The sequence below is a fragment of the Rhinichthys klamathensis genome, unplaced genomic scaffold, assembly GCF_029890125.1.
Source record: "Rhinichthys klamathensis goyatoka isolate OS25496 unplaced genomic scaffold, OSU_Roscu_1.1 h1tg000040l_1, whole genome shotgun sequence".
Taxonomy (NCBI): domain Eukaryota; kingdom Metazoa; phylum Chordata; class Actinopteri; order Cypriniformes; family Leuciscidae; genus Rhinichthys; species Rhinichthys klamathensis.
Window position 1 is genome coordinate 8,213,430 of NW_026606587.1, and position 26,958 is coordinate 8,240,387.

A 26,958-nucleotide genomic window follows, 5' to 3' on the forward strand; every position below is an offset into this window, starting at 1 on the left:
TGATAACATTTATCAATTATCAACTCAGAGAGCCTGTGTGTTTTTTTTTTTTTTAAAGTGGGGATAGGATGCATCTTTTGAATATAATCTCCTATATATATATATATATATATATATAACCAGAATTACAAACAGCTCAATTTGATTGGTAATTTCTAGGAAGGAACAATATTTTCCACGGTGTATAATAAATGTGCAGGTAAACACTCTGAAGGTTTTGTTGTTTGTTGTAAAACTGAAACATAGGAAACAAAGTCAAAATCAATCTTTTTTCACTTTTCTTAAGAAACAGATAAAATATACATTTTGATAACTATTGTTTTTTTCTCAGTTTTAAAAAATAATACAATTCTGAATTTGCCTGAATTTTTCCATTTTGTAGAAGCAATAGCCTCATGGGCAGAGCTCCAATATGTCTCTCAATAGCATTACCAAGTTCAATTACCGGCATGGTCCTTTCTTGATCATGTGCCCAAGTCTTCTCCTTTGTCGTTTCCTGTCTCTCCTTCACTCTTATCCCATAAAGGCTCTCAGGACATCAAATTCAAATATGCAAATTCACTCTTTGCCAGTAGGTATAGCGGATACATAAAGCAGAGCTGCACTTATAAACTCTTCATTATTATAGGCAATAGGCATTATACAGAGAGGCAATAATAAAATAATAATAATAAAAGAAAATTGCATCAAAACTTTACTGGCTGAAATGTGCATTTACAGTTATGATCTAGACACCATAAATTATTGATTTATAATTTATGGTGTAAATAAAATGTATTGATTTGTTGGTAAACATAATTCTACAGCGGAAAAATATGTTGTTCATGTTTATACGCACTTTACTATCATTACTTGCATTCAAATAAGTATTAATGGATTTAGTGTACACTATTTCAACATTAACTGATGTGTTACTAACATTTGTAGTCTCTTTATTAACATTAATTACCATTAATAAAGCATTTATTAATGGAATTTATAAACCTTATTGTAAAGTGTACACTATTCAACATTAACTGATGTGTTACTAACAGACTCTTTATTGACATGACTTTACATTAATATAGCATTTATTAATGGAATTTATGAACCTTATTGTAAAGTGTAGACTATTCAACATTAACTGATGTGTTACTAACATTTGTAGACTCTTTATTGACACGACTTACCATTAATAAAGTATTTATTAATGGAATTTATAAACCTTATTGTAAAGTGTACACTATTTCAACATTAACTGATGTGTTACTAACATTTGTTTTCCGCTGTAGAATTATGTTTACCAACAAATCAATACCTTATATGAAAGAGTGTTGATAAGGTACACAACAGTATTTTTACATTTAGGGTAACATGGTGAGTTAGAAATGTTCATACTTAGTGTGTGTCAACTGCTACATAAACTAATGTAAATATGTACAGTAAGTTAACCTTACAAAACAGTAAAGCTATTTACAGGCATTGTTCATGGTTAGTTCATGTTAACTAATGCATAATGTTAACTAACCGTGCTGTTAATGTGAATTGATGCATTAGTATATGTGTGAGTTAACGTTAACATATATTAACTAATGATGAACAGAGGTGTTGTTCATGGTTAGTTCATGTTAACTAATGCATTAACTAATGTTAACTAATGGAACCTTATTATAAAGTGTTACCCAATATTCTAAAAGAAACTCAAATAAACACCTTAATCAGAATATTGTCTTTTTCAGAATAAGGTCAATACTGCTGTCCATGTAAACATAGTCTATATCTGGGGCCTTCAGAACATCACCAAATGAAAGCATATGTTGAGGCAAATGAAGCCTCCTTGGAGTATTGACATCTTCAATTAGCCCTGGAATACACAACAAAGTTATCAACCAACAAAACTAATCCGGTTTATCATAGTTTTTTTTTCTCCTCTGTTCTCATTGTGGTATGAGAAAAGGCCAAGGAATATTAGTCTCTTCCGACTAAGGATTAAACCCTACTTAAAAGTTATAGGTACAAGGTAGATGTAAACAAAATCTTAAAAGGTCAATATAAGCCTTCTCTTAATATTTGTATTGTGTTTTATTAGTGACACATTTGGGATATATTCCAAAACTTTCTGTAAATACAGTATGAGAATTAACTGCACAATTACTAGAAATGTTTACCTTGGATATTATACAATTTGCAAGCACAATTTGAAGAAGAAAAAAATTGGAACTGTGAACCAATTTTGTATTGTATATATATATATATATATATATATATATATATATATATATATATATATATATATATATATATATTGTCCTTGCATTCTTGTGGCTCAGTGACACACCTGAATGAAAGGCTCATTAGTATGCAGCCCCATTATGCGCTCATTATGCGGGCCCATTGTCTTCTCAGGTGTGAATCACAGCAAGTCACGCCTCTGCGCATATTGCCTTTCCAAACAAAAAGTGTCATATAAACGAATGTATTGTTTTATGTGAATGATTAGAAAGGATGATTTTCAGATCATTTTGAAGAAAAAACTCAAGGCGACAACATCCATTAGTCAAAAGTCTTGTGGACACATATTTAGTATGTGTTTTGTGGCCTTATTTCAGAAACTTTAAGTTTTAGTTTTTTCAATAACCATGCATAAACAATATTCTCTCAAAAATACAAACATGTACATACATGTTGCTCACATATTATGGTAGCCCTGTTTGTGCTAAATAGAGTGTAATTACACCTTTGCCAGTAATTTGTTTATAAGCAACTGAAAAAAGCATAAATGTCAGGGCATGTCAAAACATCTGAAGGACCCCAAAAACCCTTAGACCCCAGAGGGTTAAGGTAAGACACTAATAGTAGCATGTTATTGTTGCATAAACTTTACATTGTAGCTACTAGTTAAACTGGTGCCAGACTAAAATGTACGTTATGAAATGTGATTGTAAAAACATGAAGCCTAATGCTAAATGTATATAGGCCTACATGTACCACACGAGAATGTTTTTATGTTCGATAATTAAACACAGCACGATATAACAGTAGGCTCGTATGAGTGTTTATTCATGGTGAATATTATAATGTTTAGACCTGTGTTTACTGTTAAATACTGTGTTTGTGGATATCTGCTCACACGTAGATATGTATAATATGGTAAGAATAATGTTTCATAGTTTGGAGTGGCTTGATCGCTTCAGTAAATGTCCTCTGCACGCGCTGTGAGTTTGAGTCACTCGTGGTGTGGGTTTGAAAAGATAAACGCACCAAACATTAGGCTTCATGTTTTTACTTCAATCTCATTTCATAACGTCGTAACGTATGGAAACGTTTGAAGTAACATGATAATCCATATATTTTTCTCTAGTGCGGTGTTACGGAAGTGTTCCTTTTTAACGATTTATAGGCTGCCTGCTATCTAGGCTATTGTTAATATTTTATATAGCTCCCCACATATATGCATACAAGGCACAACAAATTTGGTGTTCATATATATATAGTGTATGTATTTAGTAAATTTCCTTATTTTAACCAGAAAAATCTAAAATGTATTCCCAAAATCGTGCAGCCCTATAGTTTCTCTTGATATCAGCATTTTTTTTTTCTAAAAAAATATTTTTAAAGGGACCAGATGCCACTGATGAGTCCTGCTGACTTAAACATTCACATGATTCTCTGTACATGAACATGGTAAAGTGAAAAATCAAACACCTTGGAGATAACAGGCATGTAGCCTACTATGTTTTAGGAATGGCACAAAGGTGTGTGACTGACCAAGTCTCTGTCTTTAGATCAGTGTGTTTACTAATGTGCTTTTTTGTCATTTGTTGTGTATCTTTGGATTATGCTGTATTGTAAATAAATCCAAACAATCTAAAAGCCATTCTTTTTTAAGTCTCTCCTCATTCTTTGTGCAAGGCTCCTCATAACATCATCACCTAATAGGGCCATTAGGGGAGGGTCTTTGTCTTTCTCAGGTGTCAAACCCATCAATATTAATGGGTGGTTAACGCCTCCCCGCATAAAGCTTTCTTACACAAACAGAGCTGCCAACTCTCACGCATTGGCCGTGAGACACACGCATTTGATTGGTTTCACACGCTCACACGCCACACCCCTGATTTCTCACGGTGAAGTGTCAACCTGCTCGGTCAAATGCCTGGAAGATGAGTTTATCTATATATCTACCTGTTGAGCCACTCGTGATCGACTAGTTATGCCGCAAATTAGTTAAAATCTCCCATAATCTAGAGTGAGCGTGCACGCGAGACAGAGATTGTGCTCCAAACCACGTAGCGCGCGCACGGCAGAGAGGGAAAGCGAGCGAGATAACTTGCGTGTGCAAGCACCCCCCCTAAACTAAACCGGCACTTCTGAGGTAAATTTCCCAGGATTATTATTATTACGATTATATATTCCTCACAGCGTAGCAAGATGACGTAGAGTACATTAAGCTGATTAAACTTGATGTGTTTTATCGAGTTGATGTGGGCGTTCACAGGTTTGCATGGATTGCCTCAGATCATTAGCAGATAATGAGCTGAACTGAGAACGACTGACATCTCTCTCTTTTCATACAGATTACATAAACAGAGAATATTTGTTTTTTACATAAATTACTTCATTTAAAAGAAGAGAATTCAAGCTTTTTAAAGACATATCTTGCCTGTGTGACTGAGTATTCGCTGAGTTAGTTCATTTTCGAACGCGTTTCAGAATAGACTTCACTGACAGAGAGAAGGCAGAACTCGCATCTGAAGGCAGAACTCGCAAATGTTTATTTTTCTTTATTTGGCGAAAAGCACAACACTTTGTTTTTATTGTGAGTATACACACAAAAAATAGACACTTAACAGGATCGAATGATGTACAACACTTATATGTAAGATCAAAATCAACAGAGTATTTTGAGTCTCTTTTGCACTGATAAGAAAAAAAGCGAGCTGGTATCGCTGGCGCAACTGCAGACCCCAGGGGGTTAAGGATGAACTAGACAACATTATGCTCTCCATGGGTGTGATTAAACCATCCCTAAGTGCGTGGTGTAGCCCCATTGTTTTAGTCCCCAAAAAGGATGCCACCTTTAGATTCTGCATTGACTTCAGACAACTTAACAGCCTGTCTAAGGTTGACCCTTATCCGATGTTAAGAATTGATGAGTTGGTGGAAAGACTGGGCAGAGCCAAATACCTATCCACTGTGGACTTATGCAAGGGGTACTGGCAGGTTCCTTTAACTGCCAGAACCAAAGAACTGACAGCTTTTAAAAAGTGGCCAGTGGCATTCTTGTTCCCTCGAGAAACACGTTATTCGACAGTGGAGAAGGAGTGCTTGGCCATTAAATGGGCCACGGATTCACTTCGGTACTACCTTCTGGGGAGACCCTTTGTGTTAGAAACTGACCAACTCTGCAATGGTTGGAACGCATGAAAGACTCCAATGCCTGGATAACGAGATGGTCTCTTTCTCTCCAGCCCTACCAGTTCACTGTAAAAATACTGCCCGGGAACCAGGAACAAAGTGGCTGACTTTTTGTCCCGTATCCCAGAGGAGGTAAATACTAAAATGGGCTTTTTGACCCCGGTTCTTGGAGGGGTGGAGATCTGACACTTGGGACGACAGTGGTCGTCTGCAGAATGGGGGAGAAGTGTCACAGAGCTGCCCTCTGTTCCCTGTGTTCCCCTTCTTAGCCCTTTCTAGAAACACATGAACACCTACTTGGGTTTTTAAAAGACTCTTTATTTACCTTGATGTACCAGTGAAGGGAGAGATGGATTACACACACACACACACACACCAACAACTAGACTGTTGTGTCTCAGACTGGCCACCTGAGCACTAAACCAGTGGACATATAAGGTTTTCTCAAACTGTTGACCATTACCTGGATCAGCATACATGGTGGTGGCCATCTTGATTTGAGTGAAAGACCAGAATGGACTTTTATCTTGCTTTTTATACCTGTGCTGTGTTGCATCATGGGGGTTGGAGATACCAAGTATGGTGGGTAAGGGGTGGAACTGTTTTTGATGAGGTTATTGCTCTTTACTTTCTATAATTATTGTTGAAATTAAGTTTGTGCTGTGCTATTTAAATTTGTGTGTTGAAGGAAATGGGGTTACTTGATCTTTAATACTTTTACTTGATCTTTAATACTTTTTCATGCTATTATTGCTGAGAAATGCCCATGTGTATAAATTCTCACACAAGGAAGTGGTCTGTTAGTCTATGACTGGTGTCAGTGAGTGCAGTATCTGCTGAGTACTCTGATTGAATTATTATACCTGATCCAAGGTTATTGTTTTTTTTTTTGTATATTGAAGTTGGATTTTTTTTTTTTTTTTTTGGAAGTTTTTTTCCCTTTTTGATTTTTTTCATGTTTTTGCACTTGTTAGCACCTTGCACTTTACTGGCTTGGGAGAAACTAAAATAAACAGAAAACTGGCATTTAACGTCCTCCATGTGTTGTTTGAAGAGCTCTAGACGGTATCCCTAGTTGATCCATGACACAACTAAAAACTTTATGTGTTTTGGCCCTTCGTTTACACGATAACGGCGTTTTGGGTGTCTGAAAAAATGCACGTTTTTGAAAACGGTCTCCATGTAAACTGTAATATACTTGAATAACATGAGGAGACGTTTGTAACTTTGTGAATCTTTACTGAACTCATGGCAGCATAGAACATACATCTTGACTCGGCCAACCCCAGAAAACACTCTGGCAAAAAACACATATTCACCCCAAAAACAGGAACGCCCTCCCCAGGCTTTTAGCCTCTTAAAGGAACCTCACTATTACAATAGTCAGTCAATACATTACACCCCTTTTCCCCAGTCCACAAAGTCTGAAAATCTTCTTGGAGGGCGATGTTCTCTTACAGGGTACCTCCGAGAATGAGGGGACTCAGACATGTCCTCAGCTCCAACTCCAGTAAGGTCAACATCAGGGTTTCCCACATCTAATGCAGGCGGCTGTAACTCAAGCATCTCAGCCCCTGGGGACTCAGGCGGATGGACAGTGTAGCCATCTGGCTCAGGCCTTGATTGGTCAGACAAGGGTGCCGTCCTGTCCAGCAGCTGGTCAACATGTCGTCTGTGCATTTGCCAATCACTAGCTCTGACCTTGTATGACAGTGGACCTGTGACGTCTACAATGATTCCAGGCATCCACTTAGAATCTCTGGTGTAGCTTCTCAAGTCCTTAGGTCTAAACTCTCTGACTGTGTCAGGGCATTTTTCAGTATTCAGCTCCTGTCTGCGAAGCATATCACCATCATGGTCAGGATGCAGATGATCCAGGGCAGTGGTGAGTCGCTGATTCATGAGCAACTCAGCAGGACTATTTTCCAGTTGATGAATTGGGTGTGACGTGCTGTGACAACAAGAAGCGATTGAGCCTGGTCTGCCACTCGCCCTTGGTGATGCGAGACAGGGCCTCCTTGGTTGCAATCTCTGGTGTAGCTTCTCAAGTCCTTAGGTCTAAACTCTCTGACTGTGTCAGGGCATTTTTCAGTATTCAGCTCCTGTCTGCGAAGCATATCACCATCATGGTCAGGATGCAGATGATCCAGGGCAGTGGTGAGTCGCTGATTCATGAGCAACTCAGCAGGACTATTTTCCAGTTGATGAATTGGGTGTGACGTGCTGTGACAACAAGAAGCGATTGAGCCTGGTCTGCCACTCGCCCTTGGTGATGCGAGACAGGGCCTCCTTGGTTGTCTGCACCATGCGTTCAGCTTGACCATTTGAGCTTGGGTGATAAGGTGCTGTAGTGACATGTCGAATGCCGTTGCGCTCGGCAAACTCTTGGAATTCCGCAGAAGTGAACGAAGCACCATTGTCTGAGACTATGACGTCAGGCAAACCATGTGTTGCAAAAAGTAGTCTCAGTGTGTTGATGACGGCTGATGATGACATGGAACTCATCAGAGACACCTCCAGCCACTTGCTATGTGCATCAACCACTATGAGAAATATTTTGCCCTGAAAAGGGCCTGCAAAGTCAATATGGGTGCACTTTCACCTTAGGAGGTGCATGACGTGAAATCTGACAGGTTTCACATGCCTTGACAGTCTCCTCAATGTTTCGGTCCATGCCCGGCCACCACACATAACTCCTTGCGAGTCCCTTCATGCGTACAATGCCCGGGTGTGCGTCATGCAACATAGCCAGTATTTCTCTCCTCGCCAAGCAAGGAACAACCACACGGCTTCCCCATAGCAAACAGTTCTTGTGTGCAGAGAGTTCATGGTGGCGCATAAGGAATGGTTTGAACCGGCTATCCATTACATCAGCCGGCCACCCATGCAGCACTTCCAATGGTGGGGGTGTAACAGCATCAGATACCGGCAAGGGTAAGCGACTCAGGGCGTCAGCATTGCCCATTTGTTTGCCCGGTCTGTAGCACAGCTCATAGTCGTACGCTCCAATGATCAAACTCCAACGTAGCATCCGTGGTTAAAGGATGGCAGGCATTGGCTTGGAATGGTGCAGGAGTCCCAGCAGGGGTTTGTGATCTGTAAAAAATCACGACATGGCGGCCTGCGAGATACTGGTGAAACTTTCTGACTGCAAAAACAACCGCCAATGCCTCCTTATAAATTTGGGCATAATTACGCTCAGTGGTGGACATTGTTCTGGAAGAAAAGCAAATGGGCCTCTCCTGGCCATCACATTCCATGTGGAACAATAAAGCCCCAAGCCCATAGGGTGAGGCGTCGCAAACCACTGCCAGGGGGTTCTTTTCATCATTCGTCCGTTTGCAGCAACCCTTTGCCTGAGCATATGCCATCTTGTGCTTCGTGACCCACTGCCAAGTAGCAGACTGGTCCAGAAGGCGATGCAGGGGTTCCAGGACGGTGGCCTTATTGGGAAGAAAGCAGCTGTAAAAGTTAAGAAGCCCCAAGAATGCCTGAAGTTCTGTTTTGTTCTGTGGGGGCGGCAAACCCCAATGTCCTGAAAATCCTCTGAGTATTCAGTCAGTATTTTTTCTATGCAGCTGTACCCTGTGTACTCCTCCCACTGATATTCCCAGGGCATCAAACCAGTCCCATCCCAACAGACTAGTGCCCTGGCCCTGGATGACGAACAAGGGCAGTGTGTTTCGTGTACCTTTGTACATTACCTCCACAAATATTTTTCCTTTCACTTCCAAGGTTGCCTGTGACCACTGCTTATGTATTCCATTGTTTGCATGTATTTCAGGGGGTTGGGAGGGCCACAATGCATGATAGGTATGCTCACTAATCAAGGAACAGGCCGCTCCTGAATCCACTTCCATTGTGTGTGCTTGTTTGTTCAGTATAACAGTGGCCAGATATGGCCTCTGCCCCCTCTTTCTGATTTATTAGTGGTGCTGTAAACAGAATAATCATTTTGTTCTTTGCGAGTTATGATGTTTGTGTACCGTTCTGCTGTGGTGCTGGCTGCATCTTTGTCAGTACCATGTTTAGTCTTTGTTAAACACACACAAGCAATGTGTCATCATTTTTTTTTTTTTTACAGTAATGGCATATAGCAGTGGAAAATCTACAGGCTTGTGGGGTGTGCTGACCACCACATCTGAGGCATGGCTTGTCACGTTTAGGATTTTCATTTGAAGCTGCTGTCTTATGAACTGATGCATGCGCATGGGCTGCATAATGAACATCGTCCTCCAGTCGTGATTCGTTTTGATGCTGACAAAGTAGGCGAGCATTTAACAATGCTGTTTCAGCAGCTAGTGCCTTTTCTTCTGCCTCTTTAAAAGTTAGCATAGGCTCAGCCAGCAGGGGTCGCCGTAGCGCTTCATCCATAACCCTGCACACGATTCTTCAATCACGCAGCATTGCTTCTAACTGATCCCCGAAAGTAGCCTGACTTCGTCATACTCATATTCTAGTCAGAATGTGAGTCTGATACTGCTCCATAGGGCTTTGATTATGAGGCGTGTCTACAACCAATCAGAGCAACGCAGTAAGTGACGTATGTTGAGCTACGCATAGCTGTTAACAGAACTCAACTGTAGGCACGCTGGAAGAAGTAGTAAAATAATGAGTGTTGCTTCTTTAACTTGGTCCTCCATGAGTGCGACCAAAGGAGAAACCACAACGACCACAGGGCTTTCATTGCGTCCCATCTTCTTAGCGATCATCGGAGCCAGCTGATAAATTAAACTTTTGCCGAATCTCGTGGGAAGGACGGCAAACACATCTTTCCGATCGACAAAAGCCTTGATTGCAGTTCTCTGTTCGTCTTTTAAAATTAATGCACTGTCGATTTCTTTTACAACAGACGGAATAGCGGAATCTATACATCTCAATTCTCCAGCTGCAGTCAACTTTGAGGGAAACCAGTTCAACCCAAGCACTCTTTGATAACGTGATGATTACGTAACTGCAGATCATCTGTCCATCATCGTATAAAGCCCGTCCTGGCAATTTGATTGGCCCGACGATTTCTGAACCGATCATACCGTAAAACTTCAAATAGTAGCCCGGGCTTTTATTTACCCTAATCGTCAAACTGCACCGGCTTGTATTTGAGACAGGCGTCTATATGAGACAGGCCTTTATAATTTAGTGTTGAGATGTTGTTCATTGAGTGTATAGGCCTGTCTCTAATCTCTAAAAATCTCCAAATGCTCCACGTGAAACTGCGGTCTTCCGACCTTTTACTATCGCGTCAATTGATTTTGATTAATATGCGCGAGGGAGAGAGAGCAAGACAGTGCTCGTGTTGTTTGAAGACGGGAGAGTGCGCGCGCGCGCGGCCAGGGCGCTCTCTCTCTCTCTCTCTGCTCGTCAAGCGCTGCAGTCATTGTATTCTACATCACTCATCGATCAAAAAAAGGCTTTGGAGGGACAAAAATGTGCTTTGGCGGCCGCCAAAAAGCGGGCGATCTGGCGGTTTTAGAGGATTAAATACAACCCGAAACTAAAAAACAGACCCGGCCTCTATTTGAGACCGGCCTTTATTTACCCAAACCTGCAGCCACACCAGGCGTGTAAAAGAGACAGGCGTCTATTTGGGACTCGGCTATTATTTGAAGTTTTACGGTAATTACTCCTCAATGGATCGAGTACAGACCGAACTTCCCGACCAAAAAATGTTGTGGGCGGGGTTCGGGCTGGCATCCAGGCTACCCCGAAAGCACAGTGCACAGACAAACGTCGAAGCTCAGGAATGTAGTTTGAAATGCGTTGATTAGGTTTCTGCTTACAATTGTGAAAATGAAAACGTTGAACAATCTCTGATGGCGCTGGGCTGTATTGGTGTTTTAAGGCAGCGACAATGTTTGCATAAGACACAGTAGAGGGCTGCGTTGGGGCAAGGCAGCATAGAACATACATCTAGCTCTGCCAACCCCAGAAAACACTCTGGCAAAAAAACATATTCACCCCAAAAACAGGAATGCCCTCCCCAGGCTTTTAGCCTCTTAAAAGAACCTCACTATTACAATAGTCAGTCAATACATTACATAAATAACAAAAACGTGAATCTCTGAAGACGATGACGTCATGCACATGCGTATTACGTGTTCCATCTATAGTGTTTCATCGCCATCTAACGGCCTGGCAGCAGAATATAGGGTTTTTCATTCGTTTTCACGGATTCGTGTGAATGGGGAACGTTTTGACAATGGTGTCGTCTGTACACGGAAAACTCAAAGGAAAAACTTCACAGTTTTAAGCATATCATTGTCGTGTAAACATACCCATAGTTATACCATCACTATTGGTTATTTTACCATGGTTGGGGCACTATATTGACCAACTTCCAGATACCAATCTCTCAATTTTATTCATTTGTCTCTTTTACAACACCAAATATTAATAATTCACACTGGAAAAAGGTTATTTCTGGCACTTATGTAAAGCTACTGAACATGAATATTCATACTTGATTATGTTGTTTGTAAATACTTATGTGCACAGTATGTGTGTTTGGGCAGTGTTTGTGAAATTCACTCATCTTTAGCTTTGTTTGTTCTGACGCTATATGATTAACAAAGAGAAATTGCACAGAAATTACACTGAAGACTTTCAACATTTCCATTAAACAAGCACAAAAATACATCTGTTTATACCAGGTCACCCAACCGGAAACAAACAGTGATGCTAAAAAAGGAGACTGGATTGAGTCAGTGGCTTATGTAAGTGTGACCCTTGTCATGCTTCAGTGTTCCTTCTCTGAGGGGCTTACAGCATGTCAAAGTAACTTTCATCACAATAGAAATGTTTAACCAAAGGACCTATTTTTAAACGTGGCGTTGAAACGTGCGTACGCCACTTCCCATGCAAAAGTTGTGATCTGTTAAAAACAAACTTGACAGGAGAATGTGCGAACCTGTAAGTAAACTCTGAGCCATACGCACGCTCATTTTGGAGACAAAGCAGTTTGGCGACACCGATGGTGAGCTGAGGGACTGACGGCAGATGAAGCCGCGTTCAGTGATGCTGATGACGTAAGACGCTGCTGACATGTTATCTGGTGCGCCCGAGCTTTGTCTACAGTCTCTGAGGGAGACGCACGCTGTAAACAAAACAATCTTCGCAAACATGTCTAAGGATTTCGACACAGAGGAAGACTTGCATTTTTTTGTCCAGCCATATTTATTTGAACCCGAATACACGGACACACCAGATAACACGTCAGCAGCGTCTTACGCCATCAGCGTCACTGTTGAACGGACTTGTGAACGCGGCTTGACAACAGAACCGGAAGAGAATACAATGCTGAATAAAGTCGTAGTTTTTGTTATTTTTGGACCAAAATGTATTTTCGATGCTTCAAAAAATTCTAACTAACCCACTGGTGTCACATGGACTACTTTGATGTCTTTATTTCCTTTCTGGACAAGGACAGTATACCGTACATACATTTTCAATGGAGGGACAGAAAACTCTCGGACTAAATCTAAAATATCTTAAACTGTCTTACGGGCTTGGAACGACATGAGGGTGAGTCATTAATGACATAATTATTTTTGGGTGAACTAACCCTTTAACTCCATTAATGAGAATGGCATATTTAATCTAAATGTGTATATCAAATGTAAAACATAGTTGAAATCATTATTTTTATTTATTTAAACTGTTATTGTGAACATGCACTGTATTTATTATTAGGAGTTTTCCTTCATCTGCCGTCAATTCCTCAGCTCATCATCAATGTCGCCAAACTGCTTTGTCTCCCAAATGTGAGTGCGCGTGGCTCAGAGTTTATTTACAGGTGCGCACATTCTCCCGTCAAGTTTGTTTTTAATAGATCAGAAGCTTTGCGCGGGAAGAAACGTGCCACGTTTATAAATGAAAATAATTTATAAAAAATAACAGTCAGATGAAAAAGTTATTTCCAAGTCTGTTTGTCTTCCCTCAAACATTGTATGTCTATATATGTCTATGTAATACAGTGTCAGCCCAAATCATGGATCTTATTCAAAGTCAAATTCTCACTGAATAGAAGTCAAGGACATACAGAAAAATACACTTAACTTGAACACTTGAGACAGAAGTAAAATGTATGTCTTTGCAGTATAACAATTCAAGCACAAACCTATGAAGGTAAAATGATGCCTAAAAGAATCGCGTGCGCAGAGTAAGATTTGTGAAAGTGTCCATAAGATTGCAAGCGTAAATTAAATTTGCGTGTGCAAGAGAAGATTTGTAAAGGTGTAAATCGTGTTTCAAGCGTAAGAAAAAAAAATCCGCAACATTTTGCTGGTTTTCGTAAGTGTAATACATGTATTGTGAAACTGCAGCTTCATGATAACGCAAAATAAATAGGATCTGTATTCTTCTGACTTCCATTTTTCCGCGCTTACACTTTTGGCACGGTTTTTGCGCACAAATGCGGCCAAAAGCATTGCAAGCCTGTGAACGGTGATTTGCAACCGAAAACAACAGTTTAAAGAACTGCAAACCGGATTGCAATTGTAAAACCAATCTGTATGCGTAAAAAAATAAAATGTTGCAATTGTCTAAATGACTTGTGTGCGTAGGGTAAATGCTCCCGAAATAACCTGGTTTGTACAGTTCCGATTTCTGCGCTTAGAGTTTTGGCACGATTCTCTCACTCATTGAGTTTTGCAAGCGCGAAGAGGAGGGCGGGTCCACCTTCATCATGTAGCCAATCAAATGAGCTTCTCGCTGACTCTCGATTTACTCTTATCTGATTGGTTCAACAACGCGCCAGGCACCCGAAGAGAAGACAATCCGTTTTGACATTTTGATTTGGCTCAGCATCGTCCTCGCCACCGGAATGGTACTTTTAACGCACACACACACACAAATATATAATAATACATATAATATAGACCTATATTATATTTAAATCCTTAATAAATTGTGTACCATTAAGCCGACTCCCATGTGTTCATACTGAATTCATATCACTTTCTCAAGCTCGTGTTAGGAAAAACAGATTCGAATGGTTTGGCATTTTCATTGAAATGATGCATATGTTTAGCATCAGCTCAAAGATCTAAGCATATTATGGTTTTTATCATATAATCTGCTTAGATTATATGATTATAATGCTAAACTATATAATTAAAACGTTTTATACCAAATCTATAGGCCTAATTAAAACTTGTAATGTGCATATATATTGCTAATTGTTATAATGCTGTCTCTTAAGGAACTCTTGATGAATGCTGTATTGGATAGACTCCATGCACGACTGTCCCATCTGCTTAATCGACCACCACTTGATTTAGATTTTTTGGAGTTTGCCTGTTCCCAGGAGCTAGTTTTTTTAAGTGCACTGTCAAGCCAGGATGATTCGTTTCCACATGCTGTAATGGATGGACTTAGAGAGGTTGTACAGGTGATTGGTGAGATCAACAACATGCACGTGTGTACACACAACATTCTAGACTTTGAATCTGGCAAGCTTGGGCGACCAAGAATAGTTTTGTCAGAGGACCGGATTGAGGAACTAATAGCCATGTCTCTACCAGTGCCCTGTGTTGCAAAATTGCTGGGAGTGAGCACAAGAACCATACACCGGAGAATGTCAGAAATAGGATTGTCAGTGAAAGACACATACAGTAGGGTTCTGGATGAGGAGCTGGACACATTAGTCACAGCAGTAAAATCCAGACATCCTTATGCTGGATATAGGATGGTGAAGGGTTTGCTGCAGGCTGAGGGTCATAGAGTGCAGTGGGAAAGAATCCGGGCCTCCATGCACAGAGTTGACTGTGCAGGCATCATCTCCCGGCTGACACAGTTGGGATGTGTAGTTCGGCGAACATACTCTGTGCCTAGCCCAAGAGCACTGATGCACATTGATACTAATCATAAGCTCATTCGGTATGTATATAGCCTACTCATCCTATATCAGTCAAAGAAATGTTATTAGCTGAGCCTTTTCTTTTCATTGTTTTTGACTTTTCTCCAAAACAGCTACAACATTGTGATCTTCGGGGGCATCGATGGTTTCTCTAGAAAGGTATTTAAATTTGAGGGCTATTCTGCACTGAAGTAAACCAATTATTACTTTCAAACTTACAATCATTGCTCGAGATCTATAACATTTATATCGCATATTGTAAAAACCTTTTTTTTTTTTTTTACCCAGATCATGTACCTTGGTGTTGCAACCAACAATCTGGCTTCAACAACACTTTACTTCTTCCAGTGCTCAGTTGAGAGATTCGGTCTTCCACTCAGGTGAATGTTGGCTTTGATTCAATTTGCTTTTGGTCTAGAGCAGGGGTATCAAAGCCTGCTCCAGTCAATTATCCTGCAATTGCTGTTTCAAGTGTGTTTGGTTAAAATTTGAAGTTAAACTAATTTGCAGAACAGTGGTTGTGCAGGAACAGGCTTTGACATCCCAGTGTGTGACATGCCAATGTGGGTTGTAAAGAATGTAATACATACAGTACTTAACATTTTATTCAAAGTAAAATTTTGTATTTGTACTAGTGTAAACAAATGTTTTGTGAGATAGTTATTTTTAAAATGTGCTATCTAAATATTTTTTTTTAGGGTCAGGGGAGATCAAGGGGTTGAAAATGTAGAAGTAGCCCGTATGATGTTTTCAGTTCGAGGTACAGGAAGAAGTAGCTTCATTGCAGGGAAGAGTGTCCACAACCAAAGGTGGTACTGTTGTTATACCTTTTTCAAATGTTAATTCAAAACACAATTGTCAATATTGTAACACAGAATTAATACATTAACAGAATAGAGAGGCTTTGGAGAGATGTCTGGGTTGCAGTCACAAACATCTACTACAATGTGCTTCATCAACTAGAGGAAGAAGGACAGCTGGATATGTCTAACCGTATGCATCTCTTCTGTTGCCACTACGTGTTTGTTCCACGACTTCAAAGTCATCTGGACACTTTCCGTGATGGATGGGACAATCATCCCTTAAGTACAGAAGGAAATCTGACTCCAAATCAGTTGTGGGAGATGGGAGGACATCATTTGTGTCCTGAAAATGATGAGGTGCCGTATAACGTTTTATGATTGTATGTCTGTAACATATGTATATATGTATATATGTCTATATATGAAGGTTGGAGAAGCTTGTCCAATCATTTTCATATACACATATATATATAAATGACTTTTCAGTGTGTGAGGTGTGAAGACATTCTTAAAAAAACCTTGAACAGTTTCAGTTCAGGACAAAGCAGGGACTCACGCAGAACTATCACAAAAGATATAGTCATTGACCATCCAGGAAGCTTTTGTCATTGTTTCTTATTCTCACAGTAATAGTAAGCTTTAACCCTCTGGGGTCCTTAGGCCCAAATGGACCCGAAGCATTTAAACATTTTTTTTTTTTTAAATCATAGCTTTATCGGAATGGTCCGAAATTTGGTGACTTTGTTGGTACTTGGTATATGAACACCCCAAAAAATTGGGGACAGGATTTGAATAGTCTAAGTGGTTGTAAAAAAATAGTCACACTCAGGACCTATTTGGACCCGCATAGGAAATGAATGGGAAATTGGCAAAAATGTGAAATACAGAGTTTTTTTTGTGCGTACAATCTACAAATCAGCCACGATCCAGAAAAAAAAGCACACAACAGTGAAGGGGTGAATCTATAAAACATCAAGAGTGCAAAACAGACACATCCACACACACACACACACACACACACACAAACACACTTTTATACACATACACACTAATAAATTCAGATTATGTGTTTTGAATTTTTAAAATGCTCAGTTTGTCCACCAGATGACATCCATCTCATTTCAAAAATTGCTTTCATGAGGCCTAGGCTTGACTCTAAAATGAAATACAGCTTTAAAAGATAAATAAAAAATAATTCTATTATATTCAATGGGGAAAAAAGGGGTCATAATTATTGCATTAATATTAATTATAAATAATTTTTATTTTTGAAATTATCTCTAAACACCAAAAAAGAAAAGAAAAAATATTATAAAAAACAAGTTAAAAAAAAAAGATGATTTTTTTAAAAATAAATATTAATCCCACCCTTCCGGCCCATTTGGACCCGAAGGTCCTGAGTGTGACTCTGAAACGAAGGACCCCAGAGGGTTAAGGGTCTGAAAGTTCAGGCGAAATAAAATATTTTTCTGTCTCATTCATACAGGACATCAACATTCCCTTGATTGACTGGGAAAGCAGTGGCCTCCCTGAAGAGCCTGAATCTGGGATCCAGGTACCAGAAATCGAGTGCCCGCTAACTGCAGATGCATATGGGGAACTCAGGGTTGCAATGGACCCAATGGGGCCATCAGAGTGTTTTGGCCGTGATCTTTATATTTCAGTTGTACAGTATGTGCAACAACATTTTAATGTGTATATTTAAAGAATTACAGTTCCAGACAAACTCTGGTAGTCAGCAAAGTTGTAAGTATTTGACATCTGTGTAATGTCTGAATACAGTGTTAATTAAAACAAATTGGTCTTTGAAAAGTCTTTGAATGTTTATTTTTATTTTTTTATTTTCAGTTGTAGCTTTTCTACATAATGAATTGAACACTCATCATAACACTGACATAGAATCACAGATTTTTTTTGTTGCCATTTACGATTATTGATTTTTTTTGGAATTATCTATTTTCAGGTGAGGTTCTCTGTAGATCAGTCTTTGAACAGAACAATTTGTTTTTGAATAACATTTCGGTACATTATAGATGTAACTTATGCCAACTCGTGAGATATGAATCACTTCAATTACATCATAACACTGACAAGAACGTTCAACTCGGAAAGCAGCTGGATTTGGGAAATGTATTTTACAACGTATGGCATTCAACAATTGTAATTGTTTCTGAACTGTCGATTATCAGGTGGTGATGTGTTCTCTGTAAAACAATATTTTAACTCAATCTGATACATTATGAATGTTTGGCTAAGAAGCACATTTATGCCAATTCAACCACACCTTTACACCAACCCAAATCCAGTGTCACATGTTGCAATACAGGCCTCCAGATCCACAGAAAACTCATTAAATGTACTGTAGTGACCAGGTAAACGTAGGATTTGAAAACATGTTGAAGATCTTGGATGATTAGCACGGACCACTTCAACCTTCATGCCACATGAGGGAAGCTCCCATCCGACCCAGAACTTCACAAGTTGTTGAAGTGTACCAGCACTTGCTTAGAAGCAATAGTAACAATATATATTAGTAAATACATTTGTTGCATTTTAAAATAAGTCTTGATTCAACTCAGACGCAGAATAACTATCATACCACTTTCAATGAAACGACGGAGGTACTCTGCTATACGACATTTAATGTGAAGTGAGTATGTATCCTCATCGTCGTCATCATCCTCCTCAGCAGGCCATATGATATTATCCAGGATGGTCTTTATTTAATCAAGATTAAACAGAAGAATGGCAAATTGTAGATTCAAACCAAAATATTTTAATGTAATCCTGTCCAATAATACATAAAATTCATGTAATAATACCTGAGCACAGCATGCAGCATCTGAGTGTCTGGGGAACATCAAAGGGACAGCATCTGGACGTTCTTGCAGCAGTGGCCAAACGTTTGTGTCTTTCAAACCACGTCTGAATTGTTTGATCTGACGAACGGTCCTTCCAAGGACCTATAAAACAGAATACAGACCAAATATTACATTGTAATTAGTCTGCTATTAATTGTGGAGCAATACAGATATAGTTAAGATTCAAATATAAAATTACAGCATGATGCAGAAGTCGGTTGAACAGCCAATGTCTATTGTCATTTGTGACACCAGGGAGGTCCCAGGACAGAGCCAAGTCTAGGATGGCTTTCTTGTCTTGATCTGAAATTTCAGCATCTCCCTCAAGCTGTAGAAAACATTTTCATTGGGAAGTTTCAAATAGAATTTTAATTGTACAGGTGATTGATAAGTGGTTTAAAACCAAACATTTGCATACCAACTGTATAGTTTCACGATGATCTAGGTCTGGGCAGTCTTGTGGCTGAATAGTGGCTGTTTCAATTGGTCTTCCTAGCAAAACATGTATCACAGCAGGACTGATCCCTGGCAAACAAGGACCACCATGGATGAAGGAGTGGCCAACCATCCTCCCGGCCATTAGGAAAAGGTCACTCTCCACTAGAATTTGGGATGTGGAGGGCACAAGATGATCTGGCTCACCCTCAAATAACAAGGTTGTTCCTGTGTTACCTATAAAAGAGGTTTGTGAAAGATAACTTTTGGCCAATAAATCACTAGTTCAAAATTTCATTTTTATAAATATTTACTTAGTTATGGTATATAAAATTGCTACAGTGAAGCATTCATATTGGTCTATTATAATTTTGTGTGCAAGTTAACACACAAGGTCATTGGAATCAACAGTTAACATATCTCACCTAAATTGATCATGAAGCCCTTTGTCAGTTTTAAAACTGCAGTACTAAGAATATGACGGTTCACCCCCTCACCAGTGGCAGCATCACCTGTTAAAGATGACATTAACGGATTAGTTCACCCAAGGTGTAGGTGAACTAACCTTTTACAAGGTAATACATTTTCAGAGAACATACCAAACATTTGTTTACTATTTTTGGTAATACATTATCAGTGTACTTTAATAAATCCAGATATTGAGAAAATATTACCTCTGAGAATACAGGAAAATGGCCTAGCCCAGTTGACATTTGGTCGCTTGTAGAAAGAAATTATCTCTCTATCCTGCTCCTCTAGGTCTTCCCTGAGATCCAACATGAAACGCAAGGGTTGTCCCTGTTCCTCAGTACTCAGTAGTTGTTTTCTGTACACATCTGCAGCCATTTTTGGCTCAGTAATCTTCTTCCAATCTGAAGTTATAAGCAAAACATTTTGTTTACTGTTTTGGACTAAATGTTTTAACCTATTTAAAACTACCATTATTCTTATTGCATCCACTCAACCTTCTCTTTCAAGAGATGGTCCGGCTACAGCATTCTCATCGCCCCTTCTGTTGGATGGTCCGGCTACAGCATTCTCATCGCCCCTTCTGTTGGATGGTCCGGCTACAGCATTCTCATCGCCCCTTCTGTTGGATGGTCCGGCTACAGCATTCTCATCGCCCCTTCTGTTGGATGGTCCGGCTACAGCATTCTCATCACCCCTTCTGTTGGATGGTCCGGCTACAGCATTCTCATCGCCCCTTCTGTTGGATGGTCCGGCTACAGCATTCTCATCGCCCCTTCTGTTGGATGGTCCGGCTACAGCATTCTCATCACCCCTTCTGTTGGATGGTCCGGCTACAGCATTCTCATCGCCCCTTCTGTTGGATGGTCCGGCTACAGCATTCTCGCCACCTACTCTCCTGTTGGATGGTCTGCCTACCTCTGGCTGTTCAGATGTAGCATCCTCTCCTCTTTCTCTGCTGTGGGATGGTCCAGCTAAAGCATCCTTGGTCCACTCTGAAAAGTTCTCAATTTCTCTAGAGCAACTTGCAGGAAAAAACAAACAAACATTTAATCTATGCTATACAAATATTAAGAAAAGTAACCCATCCATGTGTAAACTGCACTTTAACATACTTTTCCACACAGATACTAGCGTGGAATTCAATCATGTCGTCTGGAAAAGAACTTCCACAAACTGGACATAGTTCCTATGTAGATAGATCAAATGTGTTTCAAATGTGTTCAAAGTAATAGCAATAATAAATATAATTTTAAAAGGTTTTTTTTTACAGACCATGCTGGGTTTGATCTTTTTTTCCTCACTGACATAAATTATGTCCTCATCCGGACTTTCTTCCTGTTAGAGAAAAAAAAAACAATTCTTACTGGGAAAATGTTCATAAAGATTACACAACTACAGTATAGTAGTAAAGTAAACTATGATATATCTGCAATACTTTACATAAACTTACTGATGCATTCTCTGAGTCTAGTGCACAATTGTCAATGTGCAGAGCCAAAACTTGAAGTGGCATGGTGACTCCACACTTTTTGCAAACAGATTTGGGCATCTTCTCAAATTCTGCTGCATGTGGGGATAATGGTGTACTGTCTATTGTGTCTTGCAGTGGAACAATGTATAGTGTGATCTTTCCATTGCTAGATGCCGCTTTTAAACATTTGGTTGTATAGCCTTCAGACTCAGGTGGCACCACAGTCAGTTTTCTTTGTCCGCATCCACCTTGTTTTTAAAGAAAATTTTGTTAAGTACAAGACATGGACCTGATTAGCAATATTTTGAAGTGGAACATTATTAACATAGAATTAATACACTGTAAAAAGGCTGACAACTTTCTTCCTGCATTATAACATTTGCTGAATAACAGATAAACATACTATAGTAATTACTATTGATAGTGCTGTGGAACTTAGCTTCTGTATATTCCTTTAGAATCAAACAACAATCCCCATACCTGCAGCTTTATAGCAAAGCCAACCGCCCGCTAGTTGCTTCATTTTATGGTACTCGTCTTCGAGGATACTGACAATCTTAATCAAGAAACAGGAGTAAGAATGAAGAACAGTCACAGAAACACCTTATTCAGTAAAGTAAAAACGGAGCACATATGCTGAAGTGAGCACACTACCTCTTTGTGAGTAGCATTTTCTGGCAATGACACTACCCTTCGTCCAAGGCCTGCCTGAAGCAACCTAAGCTCCTCTGCCCCCTTAGGAGTTCTGTCAGTATGCTCTGGGAGCAGAAAGAACTGTATGGAGAACATCCGTATCGATTTGGTTTCTTGAAAACGGCGTTTTCCTTTTTTTTTTAAAAACAGTCCAGGAAATGATCTGTCAAAAATGAAATAGGTTTAAATCAGCACATATATAATGTCAATTGTAATTTACACTGAGGTATAGCAAACACAAAACCAATATAATATATCTTTGTCAAAACAATGTAAGTTTCTAGTTTTAAAGAGATAATTCAGCCATAATTTTATTTAATTATCATTGTCATATTGATCTAACCCTATATTTCTACATTCTGCAAAACACAAAAATATATTGTCAGCTTTTGTTGTATTAAAGTTAGTCGTTTATTAGAAATAAAAACTGCATTTGTAGAATAGCCTGGTACTGTATGAACAAATCCAGGAATCAGGCCTCGGGTCTGATTTTGTTTCAACAACTTTATGGTCAAAAGACTGGACCAATATGTTTTTAATATGTTTTCTGGTCTTTCCTGCTTTTTAAAAAATAGATCAAATGGTGGCATGCCACACTTAAAGAGAAAACAGAATAATTAGAACAATAATTGTGACCGAACAGTTAAGGGTCAGGCAAAAAGAAAAAGTGGAAAACACCTGTGATTTGATTGGTCAAAAGATTGTATTAAGAAAGATCTGTGACTGAAATTTTCAGAAATGCTGCTGGGATCTCGGCTTTATTGACTGCACCAATAAAGTCTGAACTTCGACATCTGGAACTTTTTGAGTTTAGAGATTTATTTTGAAAGACAAAATAATTTTTCCTCAACATGACTAAAACAAAACTTATTTTGTGTTCCACATAACAGTGAGTGAATAATGACAGAATTTGCATTACTGTTAAAATATGGTTTTAAAAGTAATAACTAACCTTTGCATTTCATTGTTGACAGTGGGTGCTGGAGGAGATCCACTAGGCTTTCCAGAGACAGATGTGGCCCCTGTAAGACCATGAGGTCCACTTCTAATAGATCCTGCCCGGGAAGGGGTAGGGGTAGGGGTGGTTGTGGGGTTGGGGTTGTGTCGTGCTCGTGCTTCCTCCACACAGTCCAACAAATTTTTAAGGGCATTTTGTAATCGATCTTGCTCCTGAAAAGTAATCAGAGTGGTAGCTGCACTACTACAGTACTCAACCTGCCTTCTGATTACCTCACGCATAATCGTCTGAACAACTAACAATGCATATTTCGATAGGGAATATTGTTTTGGGATTGTTGGGATGAGCACTGCATAATACTGAGAACTAGCTCAATCTGCTGCAGAATAGTATAATAAAAGAGCAATGGACACACACTAGGTTTTAATTAGGCCTATAGATTTGGTATAAAACGTTTTAATTATATAGTTTAGCATCAGCTCAAAGGTCTAAGCAGATTATATGATAAAAACCATAATATGCTTAGATCTTTGAGCTGATGCTAAACATATGCATCATTTCAATGAAAATGCCAAACCATTCGAATCTGTTTTTCCTAACACGAGCTTGAGAAAGTGATATGAATTCAGTATGAACACATGGGAGTCGGCTTAATGGTACACAATTTATTAAGGATTTAAATATAATATAGGTCTATATTATATGTATTATTATATATTTGTGTGTGTGTGTGCGTTAAAAGTACCATTCCGGTGGCGAGGACGATGCTGAGCCAAATCAAAATGTCAAAACGGATTGTCTTCTCTTCGGGTGCCTGGCGCGTTGTTGAACCAATCAGATAAGAGTAAATCGAGAGTCAGCGAGAAGCTCATTTGATTGGCTACATGATGAAGGTGGACCCGCCCTCCTCTTCGCGCTTGCAAAACTCAATGAGTGAGAGAATCGTGCCAAAACTCTAAGCGCAGAAATCGGAACTGTACAAACCAGGTTATTTCGGGAGCATTTACCCTACGCACACAAGTCATTTAGACAATTGCAACATTTTATTTTTTTACGCATACAGATTGGTTTTACAATTGCAATCCGGTTTGCAGTTCTTTAAACTGTTGTTTTCGGTTGCAAATCACCGTTCACAGGCTTGCAATGCTTTTGGCCGCATTTGTGCGCAAAAACCGTGCCAAAAGTGTAAGCGCGGAAAAATGGAAGTCAGAAGAATACAGATCCTATTTATTTTGCGTTATCATGAAGCTGCAGTTTCACAATACATGTATTACACTTACGAAAACCAGCAAAATGTTGCGGATTTTTTTTTCTTACGCTTGAAACACGATTTACACCTTTACAAATCTTCTCTTGCACACGCAAATTTAATTTACGCTTGCAATCTTATGTACACTTTCACAAATCTTACTCTGCGCACGCGATTCTTTTAGGCATCATTTTACCTTCATACAAACCCTTTTCAAGCAACATTTCACAAAAATGTCTGCTACTGTTCAAAAAGACAAAGATATTGTGACACTTGCCAAATGTATAAGTGTAACATGTCCATAGTTAAAATTATATACTACAACTATGCAGAAATAAGCGAAACTGGAACATGAATTTACATGAAAAAAGTGAGGAATTTGCTTCCGCAATTCTGAACACCACTGCATGGTACACAGAAAATATAATACAATGGCTTTTTAAGAAAAAACATCTGGGCTGTAAGCCAATAGCAGGTTGTGCCCTTGATGTGAAAGATAGATTGTTTTATCTGATAGAAGCTGGCTGCCAGGAAATCAACAGTAATTTGATCTCCAAATGAAGTGAACTGAACTGTTTTTCTTCATTGCTTTATTTGAATATAGATTTAACCTGCACAGTATATATGACAAGTTAAGCAATAAATAGTGCAATATGATATAATGTAATATATAATTGACATAATAAACAACCTTGAAGCTCCTTCCACCGGGCAATTAAATAATTGCTCTAGACATGGGTTTTCAAACCTCTCTCTAGAGGCTTCAGGAATAGTTTGAGAAAGCAATCTCATCTGTCTTGCCTTGTGCCATCGATCAGACAGAACGGCTGTCTGTTCCTCACGTGTTTAACTGCAGGATTCACCCCATGGCTGCCTAGTGAGCAGTAATGACATCACACTACACACCAGAATTGCCAGATAATGCATTAATTTTTTTGTACTATGCTACTGCACTCTGTTCATGCCTTGTGTGGTCTTGATGTTGATGCCAGCACTTGAGCTTGAATGACCATAACCTGATTCAGCATAATTTGAGAATGTACCAAATAACATCTTGAAAAAAATAACTTTTTTTCAGGTATTAACAGGCTCAATGACACAAAATTGCCCACATTTTATTAGTGTCCTAGAAATGCATTTATTAGAATATAGTATGTTTACAGTAACTAAAAGTCAATGCAGAGGGTCCTACTGGTTGCATGACAGTGAATGGTTTGAAAATGGAGGAAACAGTATTATGTAATTTAATATGTGTGAGTGCCAAAAGAGAAGGTCACGTCAGCGTAATGACAAGTAGGTATTTTGTATTTACAGCCTCACAGGAGAAACAACAGATTTAGGCCACCAAGAGTATGTGTGTATGGCACAAAGCCAGATACAGTTGCATAATCACCACTGAGAGGCTCAATCCACAGAAACCACACATATACACATGCCAAAGGGGCCATCTGATGTGGACAGCTATGTTCTTAAAATGCCACCTCAGTGGATTACACTTAGGAGTAATGTAGCTAACAATAAAGGCAACTAATTATTGACACCATAAATAAACATTAAAACACATAAAGATACATCCATAAAATGCAGAGTTAAGTATTATAGTTCAGAATGAGAAATACACGAGCATATTTATAGGTAGAAACTTAATACAAAAAATATATGACGTCACATGGAAAAATAGTCCATCCCACACTTTTAAAAGCTCTCCAAAACAAAACTGAGCACTTGTAAAATAACTATAGTAGTATGATAAAATATCAGGAATAGGTTGCTGGCAAAAAAAAAAAAAAATACAAATTTCAGAACATACAATTTTTGACTGCATCAATACAGAAAAATGCTTTCACCGCAAGAAGGCCCATGTTTACCAGCCAAACCTTGACCCCTGTATAGACTCTATCTAATCCATTTTGGATAATTATATGAAATTTCATTGTCTTTGAAGGTCACATGCAATGCTGCCTTAGAATTTGGACAAACAAAGGTATAATTATGCCCATTACCTTTCGGAAACAAAGTTAAAGAGGTGTCACTAGGTTAAAGACCAGAGCTGTTGTGTGAGGTAATTAAAAACCGGATATCTAGTTGGGTATTTTGGCAGGAGGAATGCATTATTGAGTGGTTAGTTTGAACAGGCTTTTAGGTTAGGTTTTCAGACAAACTTATTAGCTCTGTTCCAAAACATACATAAAGAATTTCAAGGAAGAATAAGCGTTGTTAAATGAGATGGTCTAGCCTACGGAGGATTGTTTTTGTCGCCTAGCAACTGTGACAGCTGCCATTGATAAGTGACAGTAACATTTGTACTGGACTTTTTTGAAAGTTGTATTAAACTGTCTGAAACTGAACTGTTTTTAAAATGTTATCATTAGATATTTGAGTAAGTTGAAACCCAATACTTGAGTTTAAAAGTGTAATTCGGCAACTTCTCTAAAAAAAATCCTGTCGTCACTGGCGCGCAATGAATTCTGAGGTAGGCAAGCCCGTGAAGGATCCATCGGTTCACAGGAAACGAAGGACAAATTTGGAGGTCATATGTGAAGGAGCCTTTGAATTGGGACAGCCTTTGTCGCGCAGTGGTGACTCAATCGGCCTTCAAATAAGGCCTTTCAAGGATGCAGCCTCTGAATTGGGACTCAGCTTATATAGAGCACACCCACTCCCTCAGTCATTGGTCTGACCTCATTTGCACCTCAGCCTGACTGGGACATATTAGGTCTTGTCCTTTCATTGCTGTTGCACTGTAAAAAAAAGAAAAGAAAAAAAA

The 26,958-nt window shown here is 39.1% G+C and overlaps 1 pseudogene; it reads right to left on the minus strand.

Annotated features, from left to right (window-relative positions):
• Positions 1-6,789: 6,789 nt before the first annotated feature.
• LOC130081775 (uncharacterized protein K02A2.6-like) lies at positions 6,790-9,095 on the minus strand (annotated as a pseudogene).
• Positions 9,096-26,958: the final 17,863 nt, after the last annotated feature.